At 42.0% G+C, this 5,433-nt stretch overlaps 1 long non-coding RNA gene across 1 annotated transcript in view; it reads right to left on the bottom strand.

The window, feature by feature from the left end:
* LOC138851711 (uncharacterized) overlaps positions 1 to 4,138 on the bottom strand; it is a 32,854-nt gene extending 28,716 nt beyond the window's left edge. Inside the window, exons 1-2 of the long non-coding RNA XR_011391361.1 lie at positions 3,994 to 4,138; positions 3,283 to 3,464 (exon numbers count right to left, since the gene is read on the bottom strand). This is a non-coding gene — a long non-coding RNA (uncharacterized lncRNA). The remainder of the gene's footprint in view (positions 1 to 3,282; positions 3,465 to 3,993) is intronic.
* Between the last annotated feature and the right edge of the window lie 1,295 nt (positions 4,139 to 5,433).

The following is a 5,433-nucleotide window of genomic DNA, read 5'->3' as shown; positions in this document are numbered from 1 at the left end:
GTACATTTTTAAATAACCTAACCTATTATATGCTACAGTACATCATTTACCATCTTTGTAAAATGTAAATCATAAGTCAAGATTAATATTATTCAGTAAATGGACATGTAATTAATGTGGCATATTACTGTGACAATGTTTTGCTCTTCATGAGTTTTGTCAAGCTATTATGTCTGACAACAGATCTGTCAAGCTGTTATGTCTGACAACAGCTTTGTCAATTATTATTATTATAATCAAAAAGAAGCACTAAACCACAAGGGCTATACAGCACAGCTTTGTCAAGGTGTTATGGTTGACAAAGTTCCTGGATAGCAAAATATTACCACAATAAAATGTCACATTAGTTGCATCTGTCCATTTACCTAATATTTTGTAGGTAATTCTACCATTATTAGTATGATTAACATTATTAGATTCATGGCAGTGCTAAACCCACTCTGGACTGACTACAAAAGACAAAGGCACAACACCACGACTGGAACAATACACAAATAACCCACACAGGAGAGAGAGGCTTACCATGAAGTTTTGATCCCGCTTGAACCACTGAAAAAGTCAGTGTGACTTTGTCAGTGGTCCAAGTTAGACCAAAATGTCACCATAAGCTTCTTTCCTGTGTGTAGGTTGTGTAATAACTACAAAATGCACGTCCCATGTGTGGTTTTGTCTAACAAAGGTCTGAAATGCACTGTATGCTGGTGGCTTTCTTTGTGGCTAACAATATTTTATTACATGTAAACTACATTACCTGAACACTGCATAAAAGAAATGAAGTACAGAAGGGCCCCACATATACAGCACAGGAGGGCCCCAGATATATAGTACAGGAGGGCCCCACATACACAGCAAAGGAGGACACCACATATATAGTACAGGTGGGCCTCAGATATATAGTACAGGACAGGGCCCCACATACAGAGCACAGGAGGGCCCCACATACACAGCACAGGAAGGCACCACATATAATACAGGAGGGCCCCAGATATATACCTGGAGTTTACCTGGAGAGTGTTCCGGGGGTCAATGCCCCCGAGGCCCGGTTTATGACCAGGCCTCCTGATGGATCAGAGCCTGATCAACCAGGCTGTTACTGCTGGCTGCACGTAAACTAACGTACGAGCCACAGCCCGGCTGGTCAGGTACCGACTTTAGGTGCTTGTCCAGTGCCAGCTTGAAGACTGCCAGGGGTCTATTGGTAATCCCCCTTATGTATGCTGAGAGGCAGTTGAACAGTCTCGGGCCCCTGACACTTATTGTATGGTCTCTTAACGTGCTAGTGACACCCCTGCTTTTCATTGGGGGGATGGTGCATCGTCTGCCAAGTCTTTTGCTTTCGTAGTGAGTGATTTTCGTGTGCAAGTTCGGTACTAGTCCCTCTAGGATTTTCCAGGTGTATATAATCATGTATCTCTCCCTCCTGCGTTCCAGGGAATACAGGTTTAGGAACCTCAAGCGCTCCCAGTAATTGAGGTGTTTTATCTCCGTTATGCGCGCCGTGAAAGTTCTCTGTACATTTTATAGGTCGGCAATTTCACCTGCCTTGAAAGGTGCTGTTAGTGTGCAGCAATATTCCAGCCTAGATAGAACAAGTGACTTTAAAGCATAAAATTACTTGGCCAGGTCCTCTACAGCCTACTGAAAATAAGATGTGGTTAAACATTTCTGAGGAATTATTGATTTTCTGGTTATAATATATTATGCTTAAGGAAATTTATCCCGTCATGTGAAGCCAAAACTTTGGTTGTGTAGCTTTAAAAACAGGTCAGACAAATGAGTGGTTGAGTTGGACCTGCCTAGCATGAGTCAATAGGCCTGCTTTAGTGCTCTTTATGTCTTAATGGATATGCCTGATATAATAGGCTGTTCTTACACCCGGCATCAAGACCTGTCATTACCCTCATTACACTAAACTCTTAGTATAATTATTAACCCGGTAGATTAACACAGAATTACCCAATCAAGTATGTCCAGTATGGGCCAGTATACCTACTGCAGTGTTCCTCCTTTCTTATGTGAGGAGTGCCAATGGATATAAAGGAACATGCCCATTTGTTCCCGGGATCGAATCCCGGTTCTTCAGTTGACGCCACTACCAACTGAGCCATGAAACATCACTTACACATTTCATCTCTGCTTCCAACAATCTTGCAGGATGGGTAAGTAAGTAAGTAAATTTATCAGGTATACACAATACAGTTACATAGAATTATCATACATAGCAGCATATGTGTAGAGAACCTAGGATAACCCAAAAAAGTCAGACAGAGTGACTTATTTCCATTGGGGTATAGGCTGCACGATGGGTATTGGACTAACTAAAGCTTCATAAAATCTAATCAGTCTTCAGTTCTAAGCTTTACAACCCATTTCTCCAATTTTTATCTCCACCCCATTCAAGGTAATTTATAGAATAAATTCCTCATTATTTCCTGGCCAGAGGTTTCATCTCTGGTTGGGAGATAAGCTAATACTCCCCACCTGGAGTTTACCTGGAGGGGGTTTCGCGGGTTAACGCCCCCGCGGCTCGGTCTGAGACCAGGCCTCGTGGTGAATCAGGGTTTGATCAACCAGGCTGCTACTGCTGGCCGCACGCAAACAACACGTACGAACCACAGCCTGACTGGTCAGGTACCGACTTTAGGTGCCTATCCAGTGCCTTCTTGAAGAAGGCCAGGGGTCTATTGGTAATCCCCCTTGTGTATGCTGGGAGGCAGATGAGTCTTTGGCCCCGGATACTCATTGTGTTCTCTCAGTGTACTCATGGCGCCCCTGCTTTTCACCTGGGAGAATGTTGCATCTCCTGCCGTCTTTTGCTTTCATAGGGAGTGATTTTCGTGTGCATGTTTGGTACTAATCCCTCTAGGATTCTGTGTGTATATCATGCATCTCTCGCCCGCGCTCCAGGGTATACAGATCAAGGGCCTACAACCGCCTTCTCATACTTGTGTGTGCCATGAAGTTCTTTGTAGATTCTCCAGGTCAGCAATTTCGCCTGCCTTGAAGGGGGCAGTTAGTGTACAGGAGTATTCCAGCCTAGAGAGAAAAAGCGATTTGAAAAGAACCATCATGGGCTTGGGGACCCTAGTTTTGAAGGTGGTTCTTATCCATCCTATCATTTCCCTAGCTACTTTCCTAAGCTACTTTTGATATTTATTCCTTACAATCTTTCTTAAACTCTCCCCATCACTTTCCCACCTAATACAATTACTATCTGCTTCAATAACCAAACTTTAGTGGGCTTTTAACCTGGAAATACGTTACAAATGGGGCCCCTCTCACCTCTGACGACGTCTCCAGCTTCTGCATCTCCACATACCTGGAGTAATCCTCTTCAGGTATAAAACTAAATGTTATCGGTCAGACCATTTACCAGTGTGATTGTCTACACTCCCCAGACTGGTCAATATTGCTGTGCTGATCACTGTTGCAGGAGAGACAGCCAGGCACAGTAATTACCACACCTGGAACATTATAACCAACATTACACATATATACACAAGAAACATTACAAACATTACCATGAAATATAAACTAATAACATTACTGCCTGATATACTCAATGTTTAACATAGTAAAACTATCTATTTTCTTTAATCAATATTTCTTACACATTAACCTGATGATTAACAATTTGTTTACAGGTAAGTCTATATCTGGACCACAAGGCACAAGTTACTTCGATCAAGAGACCTTCACTAAGTTACTTTTCAATAATGGAAAAATATCCCAGAACTACATACACTATTAAAGGTTATGTAACGCCTAGTGAGAGTAATTGTCTGAATAGAGGAAGGGGAGTAGCTCCAGTTCCTCGCATCAAAACCCCTCCGCTAAAGTCAATCCCCCCCCCGCCCCACTTTCAAGACATTAGACCCCCAAAGAAAATTAATATTAAAATAATAATTTAGTGACCAAACTGGTGGCAGGTACCAGGAGCTGCAGCTCAACTCTGTTGTTGTACTTAAAAACACGTCAGTAGACAATACTTACGTTATTTAAGTGTATTAAGAGGACGAGGAAGCGGTAAAGCGGGCGGGGCGATAGAAGGAGGAGCAACACATTTCTCCCGTACGACTACCGAAGGTTAACTGACCATTTGTGGCCTTGAGGTTGATCACTGTCTTGTCCTTCACTATAACACCATCACTGATAACTGACTAACTCTGACTACCACCACTAGATGGCACTACTACACCATCACTGTCAGTACTACTCATGGTGGAGTGCTAAATCCGTGGGGGTCATGGACCACCTGGGAGGATAAGTTCACTCCCAGGTGGCATAGATCACATTCCTTGGAGCAAGAGACCCTCACCACCACCTTCAAAGAACCTCTCTCCAGGTCACCACTCTCACCACCAGAATACTAGTGGTACTATTGTACCACTAGTATTCTGGTGGTACTATTGTACCACTAGTACCCTACATGAAGGGCAGACTATTTTACCACTAGTACTCTGCATGAAAGGCAGATTATTTTAACATTCACGGAAGTGCTAAAACCGTACTGGTCATAATAATAACAAATTGGTATATGGGTCGTACTCATTTTTCATCATATACAGTATTATATTCATATGTGGAGCAAATCCAGTAGAAACAGTCCTATTTAGGACTTTTTCTGCTGGCCTATAGGCAGGGCCGGATTAAGAAGTCTCCGGGCCCTAGGCTATTCAGATTGGCGGGGCCCCTTTGAGTTACGGGTAAGCGAAGCAACCCCTTCCAGCTTGGGGGTGGGAGGGGGGTCGATGTGAGCCTGTTTAAGGTCTAATTAAATACATTCTGGCTATTTAGATTAAATTTAATAGGGAAAGTACATCAAGACAACCAAAACCATTTACCAACAGCCATTATAACTATCTTGTTAAATCATGCATTTTAAAGAGAATAAACTCAAGACAGCATAGTATTATTACTAGATTAGGCTATTAAAGTAGTGACATCATGTACCTATTATATTCAGCATAACCACTACAGCACTATTATTCCCTTTATAAATCACTGACCATTATTGTTATCATTATTGTTAGCATTTGCGACGGAAGTGATGTAGAACATCAATCAATTGAGATCTGTTATTGAAATGATAAACACTTAAAGACAGGACAAAGTGCTTTTAAAACCTACAAACAGAAGTCAGTTTGCGTTTTTAGGTTTTTCTTTATAGTATTTTTACCAAAGATGCGTCTTTACTGGTCCATGCGTCTTTACTGGTCAAGTAACCCTATCAGGTACCTCCCTTAACATTTAGAGGCGAAAACAAACATTTATCCATACACATCAATGTCTATCAACAACACTTCAGTTAATTTGTCACAGTACAAGTCTAGATAACGTGTAATTACTACAGAAAACTGGAGAGGAATCTCCCATACTCACCCATTAGCGGGAAAACAGCTGTTCTGACGTAAACAAAGGCGTGTTGAGTGT

Source organism: Cherax quadricarinatus, unplaced genomic scaffold, assembly GCF_038502225.1.
Source record: "Cherax quadricarinatus isolate ZL_2023a unplaced genomic scaffold, ASM3850222v1 Contig1772, whole genome shotgun sequence".
NCBI lineage: Eukaryota > Metazoa > Arthropoda > Malacostraca > Decapoda > Parastacidae > Cherax > Cherax quadricarinatus.
This window is presented reverse-complemented; position numbering and strand designations above follow the sequence as displayed.